We start from the raw sequence: 12,752 nt of genomic DNA on the forward strand, positions 1-12,752 counted from the left end.
TATGGCCACCTGATACCAACTCATTGGAAAAGACCCTGATGTTGGGAAAGATGGAAGGCAGTAGGGAAAGGGGGAGACAGAGGATGAGCTGGTTGAATGGCATCACTGACTGAATGAACATGAGTTGAACAAACTCTGGGAGAGAGTGAAGGGCAGGAAAGCCTGGCATGCTACAGTCCATGAAGTCACAAAGAGCCAGACATGACTTAGCAACTGTCAACTGAACAACGATTGAGAGCATAGAGAGAGAAAGCTGGGAAATTAAATACCTTGACTACTCTCTGATACCCTCATCCTCCCAACTTCAGCCTTCTGCTGGTGATCTTCATATGTCTAACTCATCAAGAGACCAGAAGACAAGAGAGCCCAGTTAACCGAATTCACGAAGGCCACCAACACATTCCATGCATAGACTCTTCTGGTAAGTGAATAAAGCACCAAGTATGCAGCTCAAACACTTCCAGGAACATGTAAACTTAACCCTAAAAGTCTCTGATTCTTTGAAAGATCACTCCTAATACATTCTTTCAAGAAAAGTCTCACAGCCTGAAAGAAACGCTTGAAGAATGGATAATCAATTGCCATATAGAAATGGATATTAGAAGTCAACCATTAGATACAAATTGATATGACTTAATGGCAAATGTTAAATAAACCTTTTCTGATGGAGAAAGCTAAGCTTTATTTGTTCTTGGTTCCTTTGACCCATACACGCTATTCCAAAATCATCAGTATAGACCATCAGCCAGTTTGCTTTCAATAGTTTTCTTATCTCAGGCAGACATTTCAAGAGTCAGGGATCCATACCATCTGGGCCAGATGAAAGGAGACCCAGTGCTGGGTGCCAAGAGCCTACTGCTGACACTACATCATGAAACATCTCACTCTTTCCCTGTGAGGCTTCACTGCAGAGACTTCACAGACAGTACCATATGTCAGTGAGAACTGCAAAATCTAGTCAAGAGTTTGGAGAAGCAAGTGCAAAAGCTACTGGCTTCTTGTGTTATTTTGTTTCAAATCTATACTCTACCATTAATAGGTATAGCTGATTTAAAAATGCTTTTATCTGTCATTTTTTGTTTCATTTCAGATTTTGACTGGCAGTCAATAGTAATGCAATCCAAATATGCAAAGCAATTTTATGCTGCCTTCTGTCATAAATTAAAATGTTCCATTAACTAAACAAATTCTCAATGGCATAAATCAGCCCACACTAAGTAAATCACAGTTAGTGAAAACCAAATTGTAATTCCATAAAAGTGATTAAGTGCTGGCAAGACATAGTGAGATATATTATCTGTAGTGAAAAGCATGATTATTCAATATCTGTATGTTGTATTTTAGACTGGCTAATTTCCTCCATGATAGGTATTTTTTACTGGAAATATTTAAAGAAAAATATATATATCACATAAAATTTTGTATTTTATTCTTGCTTTGGAATGTTTTGTCATTGCTCTTCATTAGAGCGTACTTTGAAATATAGTTGATGATTGGTTTACAAATTTGAAAACCAATAATGGATAACATATTTACCCTAAAATGTAAACAACCTTCCTGTCAGTAAAGTCCATCATTTCTAAGTTACAAAATTTATTATCTTGAATGTGTCATGAATGCTATTGTATATGTTATGAACACTACTGGACTGCTTTTAGTTATTCCTTTTAGAAACTCATCCCCCCCCCCCCCCATCAGTTTGCTAACTACATAAAGTCTGGGGATTTTATAAATTAATATGTGAAGGTGGTAAATTTATATTTAATAGCTTCTAAGAAATATTGATACAATTACTATATTAGATGTAAAACACAACAGCAAATAATTATAAAATGCTTCTTTTGTGCAAAGCATTAAATTTGTTTACTTTTGATGAACTTTGACAAATTTGTCACATAGGCTGTTTAAATACCAACCTAAGTAATCTTGTTTCCATGTTTAACCTAAATATTTTATTCTTTACAAAACAATCCGAGCAATCAATTTTTAATGAAATGTAGGTGAGGTCATAGTATTCTTCACTCAAAATCCTCTAACAGTGGTCCATTTAAATTAACACAAAAGAGAGAATACTTATAATGCTACATCCTTCCCACTTTCTTCAAGTCTCATCCGCTCCTACTCTCACAGTTGCTCAGTGTGCTTCTTATGCACTCTTACATGTTTACTAAAAATTCACACATAAGACATGTTTACCTTTCTGTAGCTCTGACCCATTCCTCAATAATCTGCAAGCAGAACTGAACACATTAACCAGGATAGCATCAAGTCCAAACTGTAGACAGCCATCCTGAGAGAGTTTTAGAATTGGCTCTAGATTTTTCAGGCTATTAAATTGTAAGGCACAACATGAGATTTCTCATCTGTTAAAGTCTTCATTACCCAGGATCATATTGTTGGGGGAGTGTGTAGTTTCCTGTTTTGTCTCACTGCAACAAAAATTTGAAGTGATGGACCAGTGTTACAGCCCTCAGATAGACCAGTGTTACAGCTCAGTTTTATTTATAAAGTAAATAAAATACATGCTCAAGGCATGAGGGCATGCCAACCCAAAAGATGCAAAGAGAACAGAGGCCCCTGGCCCAATTTTGGCTTCTCTTTTTACATGCATTTTTCCTGCTCCCCTGGGCCTGCACTATGTAAACTGGGCTAGCCAAGAGTGTTGTTTGTTCTACGTGAGGTCTTCACTCTGGTTTTTGGACCTTCCTTTGTTCTATATTTGTGGGCGTTTCTCTTCCTTGTCTTTTAGCCACTGCCATTCTGGACTCCTTTTTCCTATTCTAGCTACTTAAAATCCCCCCCAACAAGAGACGGAAGGTGCAATTCTTGGGGACTAGGGGCCTTGAGATCTTTCTGGCTACTTCTGGCTGAAGTAGGATGGCAGGGGCATTGGGCCTCCCCCTCTTGTTAATCTGAAAGCTCAGAGTCCATATATTGGTGTCCATCTAATGGTAAATGATATTTTCTGTGGTTTTATATATTCATTTTGAACTGTCACTGCATGCTGACCTGGGCAGAGATAAAATGGGTTAGACAATTGTTAATACATGGAACAATCATAAGCAGCATCGATATGGTGATAACAAGGAATAGTAGGGGCATTCAGTTCAGTTCAGTTCAGTTCAGTTCAGTTCAGTCACCCAGTCATATCCGACTCTTTGTGAACCCATGAATCGCAGCACGCCAGGCGTCCCTGTCCATCACCAACTCCTGGAGATCACTCAAACTCTTGCTCATCGAGTCAGTGATGCCATCCAGCCATCTCATCCTCTGTCGTCCCCTTCTCGTCCTGCCCCCAATCCCTCCCAACATCAGGGTCTTTTCCAATAAGTCAACTCTTCGCATGAGGTGGCCAAAGGACTGGAGTTTCAACCTCCGCGTCAGTCCTTCCAATGAACACCCAGGACTGATTTCCTTTATGATGGACTGGTATGATCTCCTTGCAGTCCAAGGGACTCTCAAGAGTCTTCAACGGGACAGTTCAAAAACATCCAGTTTTCGCTGCTCAGCTTTCTTCACAGTCCAACTCTCACATCCATACATGACCACTGGAAAAACCATAGCCTTGACTAGACAGACCTTTGTTGGCAAAGTAATGTCTCTGCTTTTTAATATGCTAAGTTAGTCATGACTATCCTTCCAAGGAGTAAGCGTCTTTTAATTTCAAGGCTGCAATCACCATCTGCAGTAATTTTTAGAGGCCCCCAAAATAGTCTGACACTGTTTCCACTGTATCCCCATCTATATTCCATGAGATGATGGGACCAGATGCCATGATCTTAGTTTTCTGAATGTTGAGCTTTAAGCCAACTTTTTCACTCTCCTCTTTGACTTTCATCAAGAGACTTTTTAGTTCTTCTTCACTTTCTGCCATAACGGTGGTGTCATCTGCATATCTGAGATTATTGATATCTCCCTGCAATCTTGATTTCAGCTTGTGCTTCTTCCAGCCCAGCATTTCTCATGATGTACTTTGCATATAAGTTAAATAAGCAGGATGATAATATACAGCCTTGACGTACTCGTTTTCCATTTTGGAACCAGTCTGTTGTTCCATGTCCAGTTCTAACTGTTGCTTCCTGACCTGCATACAGGTTTCTCAAGAGGCAGGTCAGGTGGTCTGGTATTCCCATCTCTTTCAGAATTTTCCACAGTTTATTGTGATCTACACAGTCAAAGGCTTTGGCATAGTGAATAAAGTAGAAATAGGTGTTTTTATGGAACTCTCTTGCTTTTTCCATGATCCGGTGGATGTTGGCAATTTGATCTCTGGTTCCTCTGCCTTTTCTAAATCCAGCTTGAACATCTGGAAGTTCATGGTTCACGTATTGCTGAAGCCTGGCTTGGAGAATTTTGAGCATTATTTTACTGGCATGTGAGATGAGTGCAATTGTGTGGTAGTTTGAGCATTCTTTGGGATTGCTTTTCTTAAGGATTAGAATGAAAACTGACCTTTTTGAGTCCTGTGGCCTTGCTGAGTTTTCCATATTTGCTGGCATATTGAGTGCAACACTTTCACAACATCATCTTTGAGGATTTGAAATAGCTCAACTGGAATTGCATCACCTCCACTAGCCTTGTTCATAGTGATGCTTTCTAAGGCCCACTTGACTTCACATTCTAGGATATGTGGCTCTAAGTGAGTGATCACATCATTGTGATTTTCTGGGTCATGAAGACCTTTTTTGCACAGTTCTTCTGTGTATTCTTGCCACCTCTTCTTAATATCTTCTGCTTTTGTTAGGTCCATACCATTTCTGTCCTTTATCAAACTCATCTTTGCATGAAATGTTCCCTTGGTATCTCTAATTTTCTTGAAGAGATCTCTAGTCTTTTACGTTCTGTTGTTTTCTTCTGTTTCTTTGCATTGATCGCTGAGGAAGGCTTTCTTATCTCTCCTGGCTATTCTTTGGAACTCTGCATTCAAATGGGAATATCTTTCCCTTTTTCCTTTGCTTTTCATTCGCTTCTCTTCTTTTCACAGCTATTTGTAAGGCCTCCTCAGACAACCATTTTGCCTTTTTGCATTTCTTTTCCTTGGGGATGGTCTAGATCCCTGTCTCCAGTACAATGTCACGAACCTCCGTCCATTGGGCAGTGGGCTGCCATTGCCTTCTCCATGTACATATGGGTACCTTATTTTTGACAAAGGAGGCAAGAATATACAATGGGGCAAAGACAGCCTCTTCAATAAGTGGTTCTGGGAAAACTGGACAGCTACATCTAAAAGAATGAAATTTGAACACTTCCTAACACCATACACAAAAATAAATTCAAAATGGGTTAAAGACCTAAACATCAGACCAGAAACTATAAAACTCTTAGAAGAAAACACAGGCAAAACACTGAATGACATAAATCAAAGCAAATTCCTCTATGGCCCACCTCCTAGAGTAATGGAAATAAACAAAAAGTAAACAAGTAGGACCTGGTTACACTTAAAAGCTTTTGCACAGCAAAGAAAACTGTAAGCAAGGTGAAAAGACAACCCTCAGAATTGGAGAAAAGAATAGCAAATGAAACAACTGACAAAGTATTGATTTCCAAAAGTTACAAGCAGCTCATTCAGCTCCATATCAGAAAGACAAACAACCCAAACAAAAAGTGAGAAAAAGACCTAAACAGATGTTTCTCCAAAGAAGACATATAGGTGGCTAACAAACACATGAAAAGATGCTCAAAGATGCTCAACATTGCTCATTATTAGAGAAATACAAATCAAAACTACAATGTGATATCACCTCAAACCAGTCAGAATGACCATCATCAAATGTCTACAAAGGATAAATGCTGGAGAGGGTGTGACGAAAAGGGAATGCTCTTGCACCGTCGGTGGGAATATAAATTGATACAGTCATTATGGAAGACAGTATGGAGATTTCTTAAAAAACTAGGAATAAAATCACCGTATGGCCCAGCAATCACACTCCTAGGCATATATCCTGAAGAAACCAAAATTGAAACAGACACATGCATTCCATTATTTATTGCAACAATATTTACAATAGCTATAACATGGATGCAACCTATATGTCCATTGACAGATGAATGGATAAATAAGTTGTGGTACATATACACAATGGAGTATTAAGTTCAGTTCAGTTCAGTTGCTCAGTTGTGTCCAACTCTTTGTGACCCCATGTACTGCAGTACGCCAGGCCTCCCTGCCTATCACCAACTCCCAGAATTTACACAAACTCATATCCATTGAGTCGGTGATGCCATCCAACCATCTCATCCTCTGTCATCCCCTTCTCCTCCTGCCCCCAATCCCTCCTGGCATCAGGGTCTTTTGCAATGAGATATTTCTTTGCATCAGGTGGCCAAAGTATTGGAATTTCAGCTTCAACACTAGTCCTTCCAATGAACACTCAGGACTGATCTCCTGTAGGATGGACTGGTTGGATCTCCTTGCAGTCCAAGGGACTCTCAAAAGTCTTCTCCAACACCACAGTTACTCAGCCATAAAAATAAATGCATTTGAGTCAGTCCTAATGAGGTTGATGAACCTAGAGCTTATTATACAGAGTGAAGTAAGTCAGAAAGAGAAAGATAAATACCATATTGTAACACATATATAGGGAATCTAGAAAAATAGTACTGAAGAATTTATTTACAGGGCAGCAATGGAGAAACAGATATAGAGAATAGAATTATGGACATGGGGAGGGGGAGGAGAGGATGAGAAATATGGAAAGAGTAACATGGAAACTTACATTACCATATGTAAAATAGACAGCCAACAGGAATTTGTTCTATGGCTCAGGAAACTCAAAGAGGGTCTCTGTATCTATCTAGAGGGGTGGGGTGGGGAGGGTGATGGGAGGGAGGTTCAAAAGGGAAGGGATGTATATATACCTAAGGCTGATTCATGTTGAGGTTTGACAGAAAACAAAATTCTGTAAAGAAATTATCCTTCAATTAAAAAATAAATTTAAAAGATCATATGCTCATTTTGGTTGCCATCACAGATAAAAAAATTCTAAAGAAAAGATCACAAGTTGCATGTGTTCGCATATTAAAAATGGTACTACCCAATAGTCAAGTATACATTATTACAATTGCAGAAAATTTCAAAATTAAAAAAAAGCAACTATGAATATATTTTAACATTAAAAAAATCAGGGAAAAGTTCTTATCATTATTTTATTAAGTGTGGAAAAATCATCCAATAAAATACAGTATTATTCACAAGTTTTAGAAAGCTTAACAAATTAAAAATACAAAATAACATATTTAATCCTTTAAAGATAGATGCCAAAAACCCACAGAAAACATGGTCTATATTATGACTTTAGAATTATTTCCACTAAAGGTAATTATTATAACTCTGTTTATTTAATATCTTAGTAGAAGTTCTAGCTACTACATTAATCAAAAATAGGAGTAGGCAAATAATTTATAGAAATATATGCAGTCACTCTTATTTGCAAATGATATAGTTCCTTGGAGATAGGTCATCAGGACTGTTGTCAGCATATAAAAATTAAACAGCTTATGTATTAAATGAATGACTTATTAGAAAATAGGAAAATACATTTATGATAGCATAAAAACCTATGTGGAATGAATCTATTGAATATGAAGAAGATATTTATAAAAATACAGCAAAACATTATAGTAACTTTAAAAAGAGAACCAAATAAATGAAATATTACAGCATATTCATGAAAGAGAAGACACAATTTCATAAAGATGTCAATTTTCCCCCATTCTATAAATTCAAAGCAGTTACAATCAATATCACAAAGTGAGCCTTGCAGAACTAAGCAAATATGATAAAATTCATATGGAAATTTAAAACCTAATAAAAGTTAGGGAAGACATATGAATAGTGAGACATAACGAGATTAAACATAATAGGTATCAAAATGAAGTGTAAAATTATAGTGTGGTTTGACCTACAGATGATAAATATATTGATCAGAGTTAAAATCCCGGAAATATAACAAAGCCTGTATAAGACCTTTTTATAAGGACACTACTAATCAATGGATGATGATGAACTAGCTAAGCAATGGTGTTAAGATAACTGATTTTTCTTATTAAAATTGTCATTTGATCTCTACATCAGACTTTACTGAAGTGTAACTTCTAAATAGCTAAAAGATAGAAATTAAAGGAAATGATAACATAGGAGGTAGCTGTTTTGACCTCTGAGAAAACAAAGAACATTGTGATACATTTGATTAAATGAACTTAACATTTTACAGGACACAAGATATCATATATTATGTTAAGAACCAAAATGAGATTAGAAGATATTTGCAGTACAGAAAATTTGGATAGCCTTAGCATACAGAATATATAACATCTATAATTTGTCAAGGAAAGGTAATAGACATGACAACATATATGAAGGCACATCAACAAAAGAAGAAACGTGGACAGCAGCACAGGAAAACACATTCAATTACCTTAGTTACCAGTTGTTAGATGTTAAGAAAAAAATTTATTAAAAGGAAACAAAAAAATGTTATACTACTTTTGTTTTGGTAAAAAACTCACAATCCTGATGGAGATGAATAAAATCAACATATTATATATACTAAAATTCCTAATTCTGATTATAGGTGGGAGAGAGAAACCATAAAGAAGCTTTTGCTCAAATTTACCAGAAAACAAGATAAAGTGAAACAAAATTTTGATTATAGGAAAACCCTAAAACAATTTAATAGGAAAATGTAAATGAAGCAAATTTGTATAATGTAAAATACAGAAAAATTAAAAGTAACAAAACAGATAAATATAAATTTCAAGATTAAAAAAGAATTATAAAAGTAACTTGGAAAATAATAGCTAATATATCATTAATATAGTTAAGAAAATCTATGATATGATACTACTTGTTGGTCTTCAAACATATATATATATATTTTTTCCATTTTTTAAACTTATTTTTATTAGTTGGAGGCTAATTATTTTACAATATTGTAGTAGTTCTTGCCATACATTGACATGAATCAGCCATGGATTTACATGTGTTCTCCATCCTGAACCCCCCTCCCCAAACATATATATTTAATAAAATATCAAATAATATGGCTCACAACCAAAAGAAAGAAAGCTGGCACTCTTCACTACAATTAATAAAGTAATTTGAGTTAGTAGGCATTTGAAATAAATTGGCTGAATAACTGTAGTCTTGTGATAAATTTATAGTCCAATGGGAAGTAAAAAGAGAAAAATTTAATTTTAATGTTAGGGCAATGACCTTGGTGTTAGAGTCCTAAAAAGAAAGCCAATCCACAGAACTTCGTGGATGTGTGGGGGTGAGGTTGCCATAAAAAATATCCATTTCTTTTTTTACTTTTTGACTCACTTTACTTTGCAGTGTACAAAGAAACTTCTAGCATTCCAACTTCTTTTAATGCAGACCACCATTGGGCATGGTTTTCAGTCACACTACAGCTAAACTTCCAGTTTAACTGCTTCATAAGTACTAAATTCAGAATCTCTGAGCCATTCCTCCATATCAGTAATTTGACTCAATCCATCAGGATTTTCCATTTTCCCTGGTAAAATAGCTTTCCAACCCATTCTTAACATAGTCTTTAGGCTTCCACAGATATTAAATAAATAATAATTATTCAAATATTGGAAATCTTTTGTTGAGTATAGTACCTCATGTCAGTTCACATGTAGAGTGTACTCATCCCACTGTGGTGAGTATTTGCTCTCCTGTGTCTTGTTGATATTTAAGCATAGTTAATGGATCTAGGAAACATGAAAGGTGGTAATGGTGGGTCATAGGGAGGGTCAGTATTAACTAAATGCAATTAACTCATACTTCAATGATTATGTTTTTCAAACAAGGGAACACAGTGTTGCTGCTGCTGGCAAGGGAGGTTTGCATCTGTGAAGAATGAGAGGAGTTTAGGTAAGAATATGAGTGAGAGAAGGAATTTTATGAGGAGCCAAGACAAAGCAAGAGATCAAGAGCATGAAAGACCATGTTCAGTATGAGGGTACCCACCCCCCATAAAGTTCAGCTTGAGACATGGATTGGAGCAGTTAAAGGAAGGTCACACCTCAAGTGTCTGTGCACACATATAGAGTTCAGATTTTGGACAGAGAGGTATCAAATACTTTTGAGTAGAAGAGAGACATAGTCATATTAGAAATTTAAATGTAACAATGGCTACAATGTGAAGGATGAATTTGAGAAAGAAAAAATGCATCGGATAGCAATATTATCTCAGGCCAACACTTGGTATTTCTGAAGCTAATATTTGGAAATGAATTTTGCAAAAACAAAAAGTATTTATAACTGATTTAATATAATAAGATATTACTTGCCAGCAGAAACTTAAAATTAAATGGCATAGTTAAAAAAAAATCCTGAAATAGATGTTAGAACACCTTTTGTTAGGAATTATTTTTTAACTATCTGATCTTGAACACTGACTTAAAAAAAAAAAAAAAAGCAATTATTTGGTGACTACTGTGTGCCAAACTCTAGGCAACAGAGCAGATGAAGGAAGCAAGTAGACTTAGATGAAATAAAGAAATCAGGAATATGGTTATTTCATAACAAGTGAGTTTGTAGCACAGATTTTCTGATTGAACACAGCTTTGCTTGAAGAAGTGGGGAGAAGTTTTGTGTAACTTGTTAAAAACAATAGAGAAGGAAACCAAATGTCCATCAACAGATAAATCTGAAAATCAAATTGGTACACATATACATTAAAGTATTAAGCAGCCTTTAAAAAGAAGAAAAAAAAAATCCAATGCTACAACATCTCTGAAACTCAAAGACAAAAGACAAATGCTGTATGGTATCACTCACAAAGTATCTAAATAGTCAAAGTCATAGAAACAAATTAGAGAAGTGGTTGCCAAGGTCTGGTGGGGAGGGACAATTGTTGTTTAATGGATATAAAACATTTTATCCAATATTTATCCAAACAGTTTCAGTTTTGCAAGATAAAAAATTCTGGAGATCTGTTGCACAACAGTGTGAAGTGAAGTGAGGTGAAGTGAAGTCGCTCAGCCGTGTCTGACTCTGCGACTCCGTAGACTGTAGCCCACCAGGCTCCTCTGTCCATGGGATTCTCCAGGCAAGAATACTGGAGTGGGTTGCCATTTCCTTCTCCAGGAGATCTTCCCGACCCAGGGACCGAACCCGGGTCTCCCTCATTGTAGGCATATGCTTTAACCTCTGAGCTGCACAAACGTGTAAATATGCTTAATACTTCTGAGCTGTATACTTAAAAGGGTTAAGAAGGTAAATTTAATGCTGCATGTTTTTTATCACATTTTTTTAAAATGGAGAACACAGTATAGAATTTGTGCCATGCTCAGCATGACAGATTGATTTTGATCCCTTTTACAGAAAGAGTTCATCCACAGAAGAGTTCATGGAAGAGTTCATCCATATTAATTATTTTCCTGAAAGTTATTTGAGGCTCTGGATAAAACAAAACCCCCAAAACCATGGGGAGAATAAGGATCAGCAGCACTTGTGGAACCAGGCAACATGGTAGGGGAGGGGGAACTCACAGAGGACAAAGCTGCCTTTGCAGTGGTGTATTACCTCCTACAAAAAAAACTATGAGGCCAGAGAGAAGGAAAATGAGTAGACTCTGAGATACCCCTTAGGACCTCCTGGGGAACACTTGGAGAGGGGAGGGAAAACCTGTGTATTTTAGGCATTATTGTAGTAACGGTAAAGAGCTTGGCCTCTGGACCCAGACTGCCTGGGTTTGAATCTTGGCTTTCTTAAACTCCATGTCTTCATCCATGAAACATGGATCATTACAGTATCTATGCCATAAAATTACTGTAAACATATATTCAAAGAGGAAATTTTGCAAAACCAGTAATTGAGAAAGCGAGCACCACACTTGGAGAGTTGGACTCAGGTTTATTATGCCGGTGGGTCCAGAGGAGTTAACATTCCAAGCTCTGAGCCCCAAACAAAGGGGCTACAGAGTTTTTATAGACAGACTACAGTGGACAACTCTAGCTGTTAGTAGGCTGTTTTAAACTAAGTGGTTTCATGCCTGCAGGAAGAGCAGCCAAGATGGGGAAGGGGATGACTGACCTTTCCATGGACAGGCCTGACTAAGCACGTTTGCAGGGTCTGGGCAAACTGCAAAGAGCAAGAAAAGGGTGAGTGTGATAAGCTCCAGTTTCTAGTATTGTAAGTCCCCACTTTCTGAGACTACGTGTCCTATGTGATCTAGACTTTGCAAGGAGCAAGCTGAGTTACAGAGGCAGAACAAGAAGGAGGTTATGTAAAATTTTAACTTTTCCTCTTCAGTACCTTGTATGAAGCACTTAGATAAAAGATTATATGGATCCTATATGCATATCAGCTATTACTATTTTTATTTATCACCTTATTCAGGGAGTCTTGAATCTATATGGGTAATAGGTAAGCTAAAAAGTCCATGTTTTTGAGGTACTCAGACTAACTGAAGAGAGACATTTAACAATCCAGCTTCAGACAGTGAGATAAAAGATACAACAAATGGTAAGTGCAATGAGAGTACCTGTGACAGGATTGTATTTTAAATCTTTTTGGGATATTGCCACATCTAGGATGGGACAGATGAATAATGATTGGCAGAGGACCACTTGTTTAATGTTACAGTGACTTCGGATTGCATGGACACTAGGGGATGTTGTGGAGTTAAGTGTGATGTAACTGGAGTTTAAAATGTGGGGATGAGGGGAAGGGAGGCAGAAATACCAGGATACAAGACTAAAGAGACCAGAGGCCATAAAATGCAAAAATTGTAGTTCAC

The 12,752-nt window shown here is 36.8% G+C and overlaps 1 long non-coding RNA gene across 1 annotated transcript; it reads left to right on the forward strand.

The window, feature by feature from the left end:
* Window positions 1–268: 268 nt before the first annotated feature.
* On the forward strand, window positions 269–12,108 carry LOC110134755 (uncharacterized). The gene is made up of 3 exons (XR_002313155.2): window positions 269–421; window positions 9,817–9,880; window positions 12,012–12,108. It is a non-coding gene; the product is annotated as an uncharacterized lncRNA (long non-coding RNA).
* The last annotated feature ends 644 nt before the right edge of the window (window positions 12,109–12,752 follow it).

Source organism: Odocoileus virginianus, chromosome 18 (genome assembly GCF_023699985.2).
Source record: "Odocoileus virginianus isolate 20LAN1187 ecotype Illinois chromosome 18, Ovbor_1.2, whole genome shotgun sequence".
Taxonomy (NCBI): domain Eukaryota; kingdom Metazoa; phylum Chordata; class Mammalia; order Artiodactyla; family Cervidae; genus Odocoileus; species Odocoileus virginianus.